Here is a 16,777-nt window from a genome sequence, read left to right as displayed (position 1 = left end):
CCCCCCCCCCCCCCCAGGAGACTCCAAGCTTTCTGCCAGTTCACACTCTCATATTCACAATGAACAATCTGTCCTTAATACTTGTGGACTTCCCAGGGTTAGAGTTGGAGGGGATCTTAAAAATCACCCAGTTCCAAACCCCTGCCCTGGGCAGGGACACCTCCCACCAGACCACATTGCTCAAAGTCCCATCCAGCCTGGCCTTGAACCCCTCCAGGGATGATCCACTTCTCCAAGTGTCTTCTATCTCATAAGTAACCATCATTACAAAGGTTTCAACTTCTATCAAAACACCCATTCAAAACGAACCAGCACTTGCTGTGTGATGCGCTTCTCTATTATCTTAAAAACAAATAGAGTGCCACCGATGTTTAATACCTTTTTGATTCCACCCAGGAGTTACTGCCAAGTATTTTACCTGCTAAGGATTTACAAATGCCAACAACGGAACGGGGAGAGGCTGGCAGCAACAGGCAAAAGGACACCATGCCTTTGCTTCAAAACAACGGGCGTGCCTCTAACATTATATAGCCAAAAAATGGACCCACATAACTGTTTTATGTTAAAAATACTGTAATACATACATCATCCCAAGCCACCATCCTGGGGAGAGGCTGGCAGCAACAGGCAAAAGGACACCATGCCTTTGCTTCAAAACAACGGGCGTGCCTCTAACATTATATAGCCAAAAAATGGACCCACATAACTGTTTTATGTTAAAAATACTGTAATACATACATCATCCCAAGCCACCATCCTTATGTTCTCCACTAAAATGAGATCTCTCTACTCCAAAAACCTCAGGCTTCTGCCATTCAAAGTCCAGTTCCACAGCAGATCTGATGTCTCTCCGTCCCCTATGTCATCGCCTGGTCTCCTGCTCCCCAAGTGCCAGCACTGGCACTCACCCAGCAGGCCAGTTCAGACACACAAAAAGTCCAAGAGTTAGCCCAAAAACTAACTCCAGAAAAGAAAAAAAAAAAAAAAAAAGACACATTTTCAGCCATATTAGCCCCTTTTAAGCGTCCACCAGTTACACTACCGAGCATCAGGACCACCACAAAGAACAGGCAGGGGCAAAGGGGAAAGCAGGAATAACCTTTTTCATCCTAAACCATCATAGAAACGTGCCCTGAGCCAAAAAGGAATTTATTTCACCTGTGCGAAATTCACGGCACACAGCTTAGATTCAATTCCGTAGAGGAGAGGGATGTAAAAATATGCAATTACTAAGTTCATTACAGTATGTTTCATTAACTCAATGAGCTCTTTTATAATTGTAACAGACATTAAAAGATTAAAGTATTTGGATAAAATCCAAGCACATTTTTAGTGCTCTGACGATGGCCAGAGTTTGTGTCTTCAGAAATATAAAGTACCATCCCTTCTCACTCCCCTGTGAGAATAACCACTGTTTATCCTTCTGGCTTTCAGTGTTCCCAAATTAAATTTTCTGATTGCACTTGGGGGTGAGGGGTGGCAAATCACCCTTCAGTTTAACTGTCTGGTTCAGTTTGACAGAGTTGGAAGCGTTGCCAAATAAAGCTGTCAACTGAAGTTGACCATTCTGAACTTCCTAGAGGGCTAACACCTGGCTGAAGAGCCCTTTGAGTGAAAATGGCGCCACTCAAACAAAGCACACCCCGATAACTCCACGGCACTTCTCATCTGCTTTCAGCAGCAATTTAACGCCAGTAGATGTCAAACATTGAAGTATTGAGTGTAATTTAGATATTCATTTCTTTAAAACAGAACGGCGTCCCTCTTTCTGCCCTTCAGGAAAGCGATTCTGCTCTGCTGTGAGGACTATAAAACACAGCTTTACAGGTTTGGCAGCATGGTGACCACAGCAAACCCGGCCGTACCCACTCCTATTTCACGCTGTATTAACCCATATTCACAGGTTGGACACAAAGTATAAGCATTTCCAAAAAGCAGCCGCGGTGCACATCTCTGCTAAGAGAATACTCCTTTTTCTCCTCTCTCCCACCATCCTACAGCCCACTGATGCTTCGAGTTACTGGTTCTGCAGTCTTCACCCTGCATTCACGGAAACACAGCCCATCAGAAGGTCTTAATTTGGAATAAGGAGTACAATTAAGAAAGAGATGTCCTATTTACAAAGCCACCAAACAGTTTGCCCTGTACCAAGTAAGTGGACTCCAGATCTCTGAAGACCAGGACTTGAGGCCCATTTCAGTTACAGTCCCCCACTCCCAACAGGGGGATTCTGCTGTTCTGTCACAGCTGGATGTGACTTCCTTCTACCCTGCTTGGAAGGTTACTCCAGTATGTAGGGCTCACAAAGGCATGATCTCCACAATGTGCAGTTCCCAAATGCTTCTTCTTGATCTGGGTGTGCAAAACTTAAAAGGGAAGCGTACATGACGAATGAGGGAAGAGATGACTTTGAAGATTTTTTTGAAGTTTCACAGAGTCACAGAATGATACTGGGTTGGAAGGGACCTCTGGAGATCATCTAGTCCAACTCACCCTGCCAAAGCAAGTCAACCCAGAGCAGGTCCCACAGGAACAGGTTCAGGTGGGGTTTGAATGTCTCCAGAGAAGGAGACTCCACCACCTCTCTGGGCAGCCTCTTCCAGGGCTCTGCCATCCTCACAGTGAAGAAGTTCTTCCTCATGTTGAGGTGGAACTTCTTATGGTTAAATCTGCACCCGTTTCCTCAAGTCCTGTCCCTGGGCACCACTGAAAAAAGACTGGCCCCATCCTCCTGACACCCACCCTTGAAGTATTTATAGGCCTTGATCAGATCCCTCCTCAGCCTTCTCTTCTCCAGACTCAAAAGATCCAAGTCCCTCAGCCTTTCCTCCTAAGAGAGATGCTCCAGGCCCCTCCTCATCTTTGTAGCCCTCTGCTGTACCTGCTCCAGCAGTTCCCTGTCCTTCTGGAACTGGGGAGCCCAGAACTGGTCCCAGTGCTCCAGATGGGCTCCTTTTCACCCCTGCCACTCTCCAAACGCTGGAGCAGATTCCTACGAGCCACAAAACCTTCACATGCTCTCTTTGTGGGTTATTAAAGAATTAGATGGATTTCAGCCACTTCTCTTCCCTTGCTGGTCTCACCCACTATGCCAACAACTTTGACTAGGACTGGGGGGGGAGAGAGGGGGTGCAGGAGGGGAAGATAGGGGGGTCCACTTAAGGCACTTGAAGGAATTTCTGAAGCCACAGTGCCAATAGGTAAACACACTGCATCAGTGCCAAGGACAAACTCTAATGCTCCCATTTAAACAAGATAGAAAAATGTATTCTTGCGTTTGCATAACAAACCTCTTGAGACACAAAAGCCCCAGATTCTTATTTGACCTTGGTGTCACTGAGAGAATGTAATCATTAGCAGCTAGTGCAAGATACACCAGAGAAAAATAAACTGAAAAAAATCCCACCTGCAAATAGACCTTACGCCTACCAAGCTTTATTCCTCACAGCCCTGATTAAAGAGAAGAACACGCTATCACACGTAGTGATCACACTGTTTAAAGGAACAGAAAGTCTGCTTCAAAGACGAGGATATCAAACTTGGAGCCAAGAACACTTGTCTTTAATTTTCTTTTATTCCAAGGCTTTGTGTGCGGTCACGTAATTGCCCTTTTGGACCTCTGTGCCTCCAACCGCCAACGATAAAACGAGGCACGGCGCTTCCTCAGAGAAGTTAAGAGGCATCGAGAGGATACAGGGGGTTGGATCTAAATATCAGGCTGACAGATTACCCAGAATGAGCAGCCGCCTTATTTATTCCTGTGCTCAGACAGACTACTTGCCCGGTTCTTTCGGCATTTTACCCTTCCCAGCTCTCAAGGTCCAGAAAGCAGAGACTGGCTTACCCGTTTCTTGCTCCCATCTTTAGTTTGGATACCCCACCTACATTAAAAAAGCATAGAACAGAAGGGCAAGATTCCCTTCCAGAGTCTGCTGGAAACAGTCTGTGCTCTTTTCAGCGTTTCTGAGCAGAGTTATCTGTCAGACAAGGCTTCTCACAAGAAGCCCAGGTATGAACTTTGGGGTGGGACAGAAAGGGGTAAACCATTTTGTGGCTATTATTTATTGGCCAACGTCTTCTAATGCTCTTACTCCGCCAAAGTAAAAGTTCCATTACCCACAAAAAATGACAAAGACATTTCTAGGTGGATTACACATCTTAAAACAAATCAGCGAGGGAAACTAATTTCCCAGGCAAAATAAAAGCATCCCCATTATGTTTGTCTGAGCCAAGACTGAAAAAGCACACAGAATGCGCTGTAGGGAGCAAGCCTGAAGTCTCGTTGCCATTTTTCTTTACATATAAAGCTGCTTTTCCCTACATTAAGAGTCCCTAAGGGCCATATGAATGGCTGGCGGAGCCAATCAAAATGCAAATACTCTGTAAGAGCCTAATGAGGAACTACTGCTCATCTCTTTACCACGTTCTTCCTTCTACCCAGCCTTTCACCATTTAATACAGGTGACTTCGCAAAACACTGTGTGCTTTGGTTCTAGAGCCCCGAAAGTTTAAGCTGTTCTCAATTTAGAAACAACCTGTCATCTGGCTCCTTGGTTCAGTCATTCCTGGCAACTGCCATATTTTCAGCATGCACGTGACAGGAAGAGACCACTGTCCTGTGACAGTCACCTCTTGCTGGCTCCAAATAATCTCTGTAGTTTTACAACGTGAAATTCATGCATGGCTGCTGGCTACCCTCCCCTCCCACCTCTGCTTTTACTCATTTAATGGCTGAAGGGGAAATACAGATGTTAAAAGAGACAGGCAGGGGACAGAAAACGCTCGCCTCTGGCTTTGAAGACAGATGACAGGACAGCAGGATGAAAAATCCCACAGCTACAAAGGATCCTGATTTTCTCAGGGTGAGACACTCAAAGCATCTTGGCACGGAACCATTTCATCTCCAACAGAATCAAGCTGAACCATTCCCAGTAAATTGAGGAGCTGCCTGGTTTTAACAGTTACTTCCTCAAATCCATCCCTAGTTCTCCTAGTTCATTAACCAACCGTATTTAAGAAAATAAAAAAAAAAAAAAAAAAAAAGAGTCATATCTTAAAAGAAAGGCAGCAGCCGGGTAGCTTTGCATGCCACCAGGCCAAGTTAACCTCCCTATGAATTGCAGCTTTCTGTTAAGAGAAACTCAACCTTGCCCGTGGTCGGCAGCTTCTTCTGGCAACTGAGAAGTGAAAAGCCTCGTTGAGCCCACGTTCCCTTTGAGCAACTACAGGTGAGCAGCCCAGCTATTAGCTCATGGGTGGGAAGGAAACGTCCCTGCTGCCAGGTTGCATCCCTCCCAGATTTTCATTTTCAAGTTTGCAAAAACTCATTACATTTTTATAGAGCCAAAAGAAAAAAAAGCTAGCAATGATACCCACGAGAGCGGCTTTCAAGCATTTCAGATTAAATCTCATCTAAAGCATGATTTGACCTGGATCTGCTTTTTGATTTTTTTTAAACTTACTATATGTGCATTAAAAGTCATAGGAGGCAAAAAGTCATTTGTATTTAAGACACTGTTTTTTGCTTTTGTATGACTTTTAAGTGATGACAGCTTTAAGACCCACTAGAGTAAGCAAGGATTAGACTTTAATGTGCTCTTCTTGCATTTAGTGTATAAAAGTTTCACATGATGAACCCTTAGAAAGATTAGCAACTGTCAGAAGTTCTACTGTGTTCTTTTTAACAAGGATGAAGTGGGGAAATGCTCGTTTATTTATTTTTAAACAGGACATCCATTCATAGAAGAAATCTAAGCATAATACCTTTAGTACAACTCATCTCTCTCACCCTTTGGCTGTTTTTCCCTATTTTTCTGTTTTCCCCGACATCCCTTTACACAACCCATTCTTCAAGCCTCCTTCTACTCCCTCAAAGGGATGACATCTTTCCCCAGCTGGAGGTTCTGTACCAACTGCCCCGCTTTCATCTCAGCTGAAGCGCATCCCGGCTGAGATCCAACAGCGACACTTCACCATTCCCCAATCTCCCTCTGCACTTTGGAGGCTTTTAAAGCACAGGGAAGCAAGACCTCCACTGGCAATTTGGGAATTTCACAAGTGCACATTGATATTTCATTCTTCCTGTGGGTTTTTTTTTTTGTTGGTGGTATTGTTTTTTTTTTTTAATGTCAGATTCAAACAACCTGTGCTCTGAAGAAGCCAATTACTGCAGCTTTCATGAAGGTTAAAAGTTAAAAAGGAAAGCTGGTTTCTTCATTTAGCAGCCTCTTTCAACAATTCCGATCAAAAGAGGCCAAAGAGCGAGCGGATGTGTAGGTATGGCAGCAAGGGAGACGAGGGGATGGGTCTCTAAATTTTTAAACTCTCTTATTTATGACCCCCCCACACTTCCACCAGGTTCTGACCTTTCCCTCTATGGGCAACACCGTCCCACATACTAACAGCCAGCAATGAGAAAAAGCTAGGAGAAACCCATATTCCCCACTGTCTTCCTCCACACGCACAGAGCAAACAGTCCCCAAAGCATATTTTTACCCCGAAACCTTTGGGGAAACGTGTCCCAGACACAAGAGGCACAAGCATGAAAATGACCCCTCTTTTCTCAAGCTTGCAGCCTTGCTACGCCTCTTCTCAAAATCCCCTTCCTGCCGACAGATATAAATCAAGCAAGCAAACTTACTCCGGGAAGCCGAAACTTCACGTCGCCCCAAAAGGCTCCCTTTTCTTTTTTTGAAACCTTGACTTCGCACATGAGCAACGAGCGCCAGAAGTAACACACCGAGTTCTTATCTTGCACGGGTTTTTCTAATGAAAATACCCTGTAACCACAAAAGGAAATGCTTACGGATCAGTAATGAAGGGACTGATTCATATGCCCCAGAGAACAAGTGCCGAACAATGTACACTCAGTGAGATTTCAGCTTTATCCCTTACTAAAATAAAACCACGTGCCTGATCTTTAACCCACTTTGATTTATTAATGTTTCTGCTTTGCAAGATTATGAAAGTAAGTACGAACAGAGGAGTTGGAAGAAAACAATCCATCACAAAAGCCTTGTGCACCGAACGCTGGGATGGCCATCAATCCGACTTCCTCTCTCAAAAACATGCATTGAGTTTTGAATGACTAGATGGGAATTCCAGCTTCAGCCACAAAGGCAGGCTGATGCAAACAACAAAATGCTACATCCCGAACGTATATAACACAGCCTCTGCTGCTGTACGCAGACAGCAGTTGGTCATCTGGCAATCCACTAAAATACCAAAGGCATTTGAAAAATAGTGAAGTATCAACAAGAAAAAAAAGGAAGAGTCCTTTGAAAAGGTCAGAGATTTACCGGTTCTGAGCTGCACATAAATAAATCCTGAAATCCAAGGAACGACCAGGTGCTTTATATCACCATGTCTTACGTTCCAGACACCTTCCCCACCAGAGTCTTCCACCAGAATGCAAATCTGGATTAAAGTCACAACACAGAAGGAGGTTTTATCCTTTCGGCTGAGTCCCATTCCAGATGTTTGTTCTACATTACAAACCATGTCACATTTTCCACGGGGCATTCAGGAAACTCCCAGTACAAAAACAATGAACGGGATGTTGCAGGTCAGGATAGAGCTACGCACACTGAATGACAACATCTGAGGAAGAGGGGGATGGACCTTACACGGTCTTCTATTACTTGGTGTCTTCTTGGTTCCAACCCCTATACTTTACAGAGTTCATATTTGTGGGATAAGCAAAGTTCACATGCAGCCCTGGCCTTGGCAACACCCGTCCCTTGGTTTTATAAGAATTCAATGCCCCAGCCAAACGTATAGGACCCTGGCAACCATGAGACAGCTGTGACAACGTTCACCCCAGTTCATGCTGTTGCTCTTGGACATCTGTTCACCTAGCACTGGCACGTCTGCCAGTTAACCCGAACACAGGACAAGAAGCCTGTAGTTTTGGATTTTTTGGAGCATTTCTGCTAATAAAACTACCACTGCTCAGAATTATTCCTGTAAATTAGATCTGATCTATTACTAGGTAACTACTGCCCTGTGCCTGAAAATACCTGGAGCGTTAATATTCCAACACCAACTATTACTAGGTAACTACTGCCCTGTGCCTGGAAATACCTGGAGCGTTAATATTCCAACAGCAATAGGGTAACTCCACTTCCCATACCCACAGGACTTCCTAAGGTGGTGCTTACCCTCCTTGCTGGTTCCTTCCTATATAGGAAGGCCTTTAACCAGTACAGCTTTGGTCAGCTGGGTCAAAGCTTGTGCACTCTCCTGAAACAGAATCACAGAATGCTATGGGGTTGGAAGGAACCTCTGGAGATCATCCAGTCCAAGCCCCTGCCAGAGCAGGTCCACCCAGAGCAGGTTGCACAGGAACGTGTCCAGGTGGGGTTTGAATGTCTCCAGAGAAGAAGACTCCACCCCCTCTCTGGGCAGCCTCTTCCAGGGCTCTGCCACCCTCACAGGAAAGAAGTTCCCACACTCTCCACTCTTGATGGACTCTACCTAAGGACAGGTGCTGTGGGACCACAGGAGGAAACACAGCTCTCATCCTCCACTAAGCCGAGAGAGAAAGAAACCACTGAGAACCCCATTTCTTTAAGGAAATGCTAAGATGTAAAAAACCCGTAAAGATGTAAAAAACTTACTTGAAGAACAGCTGAGCACTGCTCTCGCTTCGTAAAGCGGTCACCTTGGTTTTTACAAACGACAAAGCCACGAGAAGCATTTGCCACCAGCACGGCATTTCTAGCTTCCCTATTTCAGATCCGGTTTTATTTCATCAGACTTTCCACATGGTAATCCTAGAAGAGCAATTCTAATGCAAAACTTTCAGCGTCAAATTGAGAGGGCTAATTTGTGGCCACAGCTGTGGCCTGTTATCTGTACTTCATCACTCCAATTCAGCACAAACACAAACTCCATAATTCTTCAAACCCTGGCATGTCTCTACACCACAACAGCAATTAATTTGCCTCTTCCAGCCTATGCCATTAAACTAAAACTGTAACATACCACAATCTGAAAAATAAACTAATTCAGTCCCAGTCCTACCCAACCTCTTCATAATTTAAAGAGAGGCCCTGCAACTTCAGCATTTAAGAATTGGGACTTCTGACAGAAACTGTTTTTATTTAGATGCCCACTTTTAAAGGTTACTGACTAATCTGAAGCAGTAAATTCACATTAGCACCTAAACTACACCATTAGCTAAACTTTTTACAGGGACTTGAAAAAAAAAATTTCTCCTACGGTCAAAACAATAACAAAACTTACTGAAATGTTACAGATTTATTTTTTCTTCTGGTTCAATGTGAAAAGAAAAAAAAAAAAAAAACACCACACCAACTACTGCACTACAAAGAATTTAAGATTAAATGGCAGTTTCAAAGACATTGCACCCTAAGAAATATCACCTTATAAATCTGTGAACAGGCGTTTATTTGATAATGCCCTCATTAGGTGTGCTGAGGATATTAAAAGACCTGCCAACACAGTAGCTGGTTTTTCATATTAAGAAAAAAGGTTTTCTTCCTCTCCTTTGCAAAGAAAAGTCAATGGCTTTTACAACTTCACCCAACAGTAAAATAACATTAATCAGATGGAGTAACACTTCCTCATTATATCATAAAAAGAAACTTCACTTCAAAGTAAAGATGATTTTAGACTTGAAATGAGTAAGTTTTTAATCAAAAAGGAAATTCACATTAAAGCCACTGTGATTTTATTTGACCTTTTATTCACTAAGCTTACTCAGCTCCATTCCCTCCTCTTGGAAGCAAGTACAGTTCATATTAGTTCACTTATATTCCGTATGGAGTATAGAACAAAACCACTTTGATACCCTCCTTAGCAATAAGACCAGCAGACCAGGCAGGAGCCTAAAAGGAACGCAGCACTTCCAAAATACGACCTCATTTAATAAAGCAATTAAACATCCCATGCGTCTGTCACAGCCATAGCACTAAAGCAGCTCAGTGATTTAAGAGCTACCTCAGAATACAAACCCTGCAATAAGAAAAATATTAAATATGGCCCGCGTCCCTTCAGAACAGCCATACTGCTTTATAAAGTATTAAGATGTGCCCTCCAAATTTGCTGGACCTCCCTGACTTTTCCTGAGGCTTAACCAAATAATAACTGTAGCCATAGCAATCTTCAAAACGGTTTTTCTAAGTTTCCCTTAGAGGGCCTTTTCAAATTAACTGGGCAAGATAAAGAGTGCTATTCAGACTTCAGAATCATAGAATTGTCCAGGTTGGAAGGGACCTTTCAGATCATCCAGTCCAACCATCAACCTCACTCTGATCAAAACCATCACTAAACCATGTCTCTAAGCACTAGGTCAACCCGGCTTTTCAATCCCTCCAGGGATGGGGCCTCAACCACTGCCCTGGGCAGCCCAGGCCAAGGCTGTAGAACCCTTTCCATGGAAACATTTTTCCTAATCTCCAACCTGAACCTGCCCTGGGGCAACTTGAGGCCATTTCCTCTTGACCCATCGCCTGTTCCTTGAGAGAAGAGACCGACCCCCCCTGGCTACACCCTCCTTTAGGGAGTTGGAGAGAGCCAGAAGGTCTCCCCTCAGCCTCCTTTTCTCCAGGCTGAACCCCCCCAGCTCCCTCAGCCTCTCCTCACAAGACTTGTGCTCCAGACCCCTCACCAGCTCCCTTGCCCTAAGGCAAGGAAAAGACTTTGTCTTTCCCTTCCCTTTCTGCTCAGACAGATTTATTCCAAAGGCACCCAGTTTGGTACCCACAGCACCTATACATGAACCAAGAACTACCCTTCTCCACTGATACTCATTCTCTTCAGTACTAAGGTGACCATTAATTCTTCCTGCTTTAAAAAAAAAACAAAAACACACCAACAAACGAATATTGTTTCATTAATTAGTTTTACACCACAATTTTAAAGGAACTATTGCTAAGTGCACACTGCTACACAACACAGCAAATCCACATGGGTAACCAATTAAAAGAAATAAAGCCTAAGAGGAACAAACCATTTATCACTGGAGATTTAAAAAAATAAAATAATAATAAAAAACCCACATACACAGAAAAAAAACTAAAAAAATCCAACCCCCACAAACAAACCACTGCCAGCCTTCTAGAAGCAAGGCTCAGATCACGGCTGTAATGCAAAACAAAAGATGAGATTCAGAGATAATAGTTTTATTGCGCATTATAAAATGTCTCCGTGTTTTATAGACCATATGTTACTTGACTCACTCCTTCCCATAGACAACAGCCTTCTTCCTGCTTCTGCTTCATCGTCACGATCTTTGCCCTGCAGATACCAACTACCCTTTGCTGTCAGCCTGATACAGTCCTAAACAAGTTCAAAGCATCTCTTCTCCAACTTGAATTTACCTTTGAAGTCTCCTGCCTGTACTTCATAACAGAAAACTAGAGTGTTTTTTTTTTTTTTGCAACTGAGATTGTTTACTTTCTCCAGCTACACCAATTAGACTAATGAGAGTTATTACCCCCATGAACAAACCTTTTTTTAATGCAGTCATTTAGCATCATGAGCTCAGGCTTTTAGAATACCATCAGGAGCTGGTATTTGCAATAAAACCACAGGAGCTGGGTTCACTGCTAACTTTCAGTGAACCCAAAACCCTTCATAAGGACTTTCTGGAACTTCTCAGTTCACATATTATCGACATATACGATTAGGTATGCAAATATATCTCATTACCCAAGTACAAACAAATTCTGTGACTTGTTCGTGGGCTCGTGTTCACTGCAGGGGACCAGTTGGCCCCAAAAGGGCCAATTTGCACAACATGCCAGTGCTCCCCTCCACAAAACCACTGATCCAAGACTGTTCATGATATAAACTGATACAAGCTGGGGAGCAGAGGTCCAGGGGGACAGACTACAGATGAGGAAAAGATATCTCTTCGTTTGGTAGCCAATCTGCATTTTGATGAAACACGAAGGACCTCATGCATCCTCAAGAGTCCTACCACATAGGAGGAAGAATATACGCACTGCCAAATACACCATATGCAACTTTGCAACGTGGCAACCAACAATGTGTTCCTACCCTGTAGATCCAGGTGCAGATGATCTGCATAAACTCTGCTGATAAGATCTTCACACAAAGGTCAGAATGTCACTGTCAGAGCTTAAAATAGAAAATAAAGTAAATTTCTTTACTATGTCCAGTTCTGGGCTCCCCAGTTCAAGAAGGTCAGGGAACTGCTGGAGAGGGGACAGCAGAGGCTACAAAGATGAGGAGGGGCCTGGAGCATCTCTCTCACGAGGAAAGGCTGAGGGACTTGGGTCTTTTGAGTCTGGAGAAGAGAAGGCTGAGGGGGAATCTGATCAACACCTCTAAATACTTCAAGGGTGGGTGTCAGGAGGATGGGGCCAGTCTTTTTTCAGTGGTGCTCAGGGACAGGACAAGAGGCACAAACTGGAACATAAGAAGTTCCACCTCAACATGAGGAGGAACTTCTTCACTTTGAGGGTGGCAGAGCCCTGGAAGAGGCTGCCCAGAGAGGTGGTGGAGTCTCCTTCTCTGGAGACATTCCAAACCTGCCTGGACACGTTCCTGTGCAACCTGCTCTGGGTTGACTTGCTTTGGCAGGGGGTTGGACTAGATGATCTCCAGAGGTCCCTTCCTGCCCCATGTCATTCTGTGATTCTTTGCCGTTGGTTTCCATGAAGGAAGGATTTCACCACTTAACTCCCGAGCATAAGGCTAATGCTGACAGCCCTAAGAGCAGGTTACTCATCCAGCAAGGAATGCAGGAATCAAGAGAGACACAAGAGGAGACCAACTAATTCCTAAAATGTTCAAAGTCTTTATTTCTTTAAGATATCACATAGATTCTGAAGATGACTAAGAATTTTATTCATGAAAAATCAACTCCAAATAACTTAAAGAACATTCAGCGTGGGAGGTTCTTTTGCAAAAATTAAATAGCAATTGTGATGAAATAGTATCTTCTGCCGAGTTACCGGAGAATTTACATTTTGCTCATGCTCTTACCTAACTGTTTATAGCCAGGAACCATACACAAGGGAGACTAGCCAATTTGCTACCTCAAAACGCAGAGTTATTTAGAAAAAAGGGAGGGGTTGTGGGGGGAAGAACAGGAAGCAAAAGGAAGGTTAATCTTAAAAACAATCTTAGGGCAAAATTCTTATTTCCCAGCAATCCAATAGATCTAACCTCCAGCTGCAGACCTGCAGAGACAGTTTTCGCTATATTTAAAACAAAAAATACTGGCTACATACAGAGCGCGTTGGTTCTGCTTGTATTCATACTCATTATCACTGACCTACCAGTACCCCCAGCTGATGCCTCATGATTTAAAACTTTGTGTCTCAAAAGTGCTGCCAGAAGGGGACAAGAAAGGCCATTAGGACAAATCAGTATCTGCTAAGTGTGCTTTTTAGAATTCTTTCCTTCTCCCTCACCTGTGCTATATTCATAAAAACGTACATTTTATCAAGTAAAGCTGCAAGATCCTTCTTTTCAGGCACACCATCTAGATGTTTCATGAACGTTGGCAGGTCACAAGTTACAACTCTTCCAATACTGCCATTAGAATATGCATTTTTAAGGATCTTAGTTTCCATAGCTCTTGGTAACTTCTAGAAAAGAAACAAAACTTAAAAGAAAACTTATTACATACACTGCATAGTTAAAATAACTGCTTTTTAAGGGGCTTAACATTCAACCCCAGCTTGAGAGAACATTTCTTATCTGTTGTCACACTGCTGTAAGCGCAAAAGGAAAAAGAAAGCACAGCTATATTCTGGTTTCTCTTTAAAAATGTATAAAATCAATTCTCCTATTTAAAAGGAGCTTTTGCTTAGCATTAAAACAATCCATTTGTTCAGCTGAGGAGATCAAATACTGTCTAACTCCATCAGTTCAGGACAATGTGCTATTATGCTTCAAAGTCACATGTAGCACGTATCAAATGAAACGTCAGAGAAGCCAGGCATTTGAATGCATATTTGACATACTTTTTGCGACTCAGTATATTTCCCTTCTCAATGGGGCTGTGGGCGGAAGAGGAAAACGCTTGGTTTCTTCTGGATTGGAGGGTGAAGACACATCACTGGGCAATTCAAGCCATCAGATGTTTTGGCTGCCCACTGCCAGACACTGCCCCGTACACAGGGAAAATACACACACCGTTGTCTATATTCAGAGGGAATATAGACAATATAGACAATCGCCGCCTGTCTCTTCACACACCGGCGTTACACAGCCCTCACTCACACCACACGGCCAACACCAGGAATATGTCATTTTCAAGCCATTCATTCTTACTTGTGCCTAACAATATTTACTCTTCTCAGCTACTCCCAGCCCCCAACCGTGAAGAAAAAGCAGCGCCTTTTGAAACATCCAAATTGGGGCGGCTGCTGCTTTGCAAAGCAACTTCTGCAAAGTTACAGGCTGGTCTGTCAAAGCAAGGTTTCTCTGGCATTTTGTCACCACTTCTTTAAGGGATAAACATCCCCGTATTTACCACCTGTTGATTAATGCTTGTACACATCCCTCATCTAAGAGTGCAGAAGACAGTGCACATTTTCTCTTACATAAATATACAAAGCCAGGTGCGGCAGAAGCAGATGTAGATGCCTGAACTCTACGATACACTAAAACCACAGCTTGTTTGTGTCTGTCAATTTTACAGAAAAATAACTATACTCATGGGTAAAGTCCCTGTAAATCATTCATTTCCCCAACTCCACCCTCACCTTTACACTAACGAACAAGAGCCACACTTCAGATCTCCATCTGGATGCTCATCAAACAGCACCACACAGCTGCTACTTCGCATTTCTTATATGTCCCTTAGTCCCCTCGAGGATATCTAACTTATTATGGACAATTTGCAAATGAGGGATGGGATGCGAGAACCAGAAGATGAAGTCGAGTAGCATCAGTAAGTGGAGAGACAGAGCTGGTCAACCTGAGAATGTTACCGCGCAAAAAATGATAACTCTGGATTAACAGTGAACTGGCTAATCTCTACTGCTTGTTTGAACGTGCCTCCAAGAAAATAATGAAAGTAAATGCAGATAAACTTTACTAAAAGCAGGTTAATAAGATTACATTAAACTTCTACAGGCGTTTGAGTGAAATTTAAACACCTTTAATTTGATTTAATGTACTTAACCCAGGAAGCAAAGAAACTAAAACCAAAGCCACTTAAATTCTGCTTAGAAGCCCTTGTACAGGAGTACTATGTAATTTAATCCACTTCCAAAGCATATCTTAATCCAGATTAATTTTTCCAAATGTTCCTATGTAGACAAACCCTCCACATTTGCTAAAATGCATAGGCAGCTTTCTTAAAGAAGATAAATAACCTTATACTTAGCATAATAGACTGAGATTGCTGATGAGATGCTGGTGACCTATAAATTCATTTTATGACATACCAATATCCTACTTACATATCCTTCAGTAACAGAATCCAGACATCCTTAATCTAGGGTTCAATGCTTCCCATCTACTGGAAATTAAATCTTTATTTTTGAGCTTGTAGCAAAAACGAGTTTAAAACACAGTCTCGACTAGATATCTCTATTTTGTTGTCCCTTAAATGCAAAAGAAAGATTTCACATACGACACCTGACCTTTTATCTACCATTGTCAAGATGAGTGGTTGCCTACAGATGGGCTGATACAGCTTGTTTCATTTCACGTCATGTAGATGTCTTAACTTCTGTCAAATAAAACGCGCCTCCTTCACAATCAAGAGTTTTCCAGACTTTCTTGAGACACAAGGATGCCTTGGGCAGGAGGTTTGTGGAGGCCATGAGAAGTAGGCTGGCTCTTCTGTGTAAAACCCTTCATCTAGATGACCCAGTTTTCTCTGTACGAGAGGCTGACACCACCTTACAACCTTGTTTGTAAGACACAGAAGGACTCTGGCTTGTGGTTCTGAACATTTGGCAGTACACAACCACAGCTGGAGATGCACTTCTTCCTAAACTCACCTTCCCACGAGAGCCACCACCCCACAGCTACGCCAGAGAAACTGTTCTGTAGGTCAGGTCTTGCATGCAGCCCACGGGCTACCACCCTACCTAACCCACCCACCACCTTCCAGCGAGGTGGGCCTCAGAAGAAGCCAGCATCAGCAGCCACAGGCGAGATGAGACCTGAAACCAAGCAGAGAAGTTCTACCAGGCTTTATCACCGGTCCCCCCCAAACCACCCTGCCCTATCCAAGGGAGAAAAAAATGGGTGAGTGGCCCAAGCTGGAGTGGAAGGCAAGGAGGCTCCACTAGTAAAATGGAAGGAATTAATACGCAGGAGGTTAGTATTTGAAATCTTTAGTCTTGCTGTGAAAAACCTACATTCCCAATACGGTCAACTAATGAAAGTAAAAGTAAAATTAAAACAAGTTGTGAAAGCTTGTGCAGAAGACTATAAACTGTGCTTTCACTAAGCTTCTCGCTTAAGTTAGTTAAATTAAGAATCCACTTTTTATTTTTTTCATAGTTGATTCAAGGATACAGATGAAACTAGAAATGCATCTCCTCCCACTCCTATCACCAACCCCCACAGAAAAATATTTAAATAGCCAAGATTTGTAATCTAGAACAGAGAGCAATATTCTATGAAGTATCACCTAATTTAAATAAATCTCCCTCATTAATTTAAAGACATTCTAAAACACATCATCACTGCTTTGTTATTTACTTGATATTTCAACACTAGATCTCCCAAACATTAGGATACACCTTTTATAGGCACAAACGTATAATCATAGATTACAGTATTCAGTCAAATAATGTATTTGAAATTGCAAATT

General features: G+C 43.0%; 1 protein-coding gene across 5 annotated transcripts in view; it reads right to left on the bottom strand.

Moving 5' to 3' along the window:
- Positions 1-16,777, bottom strand: part of ELMO1 (engulfment and cell motility 1) — a 348,732-nt gene that overhangs the window by 306,764 nt on the left and 25,191 nt on the right. The window contains exon 1 of one of the 5 annotated variants that reach the window (XM_014942238.1): positions 7,299-7,397. The exons of the other annotated variants lie outside the window; for them this stretch is intronic. The gene's annotated coding sequence lies outside the window, so the exon portion shown is untranslated. Of the gene's footprint in view, positions 1-7,298; positions 7,398-16,777 lie in introns of those variants that run through there. 5 annotated transcript variants of the gene reach the window in all.

Source organism: Calidris pugnax, unplaced genomic scaffold, assembly GCF_001431845.1.
Source record: "Calidris pugnax isolate Ruff unplaced genomic scaffold, ASM143184v1 scaffold23, whole genome shotgun sequence".
Lineage (NCBI taxonomy): Eukaryota > Metazoa > Chordata > Aves > Charadriiformes > Scolopacidae > Calidris > Calidris pugnax.
The sequence above is the reverse complement of the archived record's forward strand: the minus strand, read 5'-3'. Positions and strand labels throughout refer to the sequence as shown.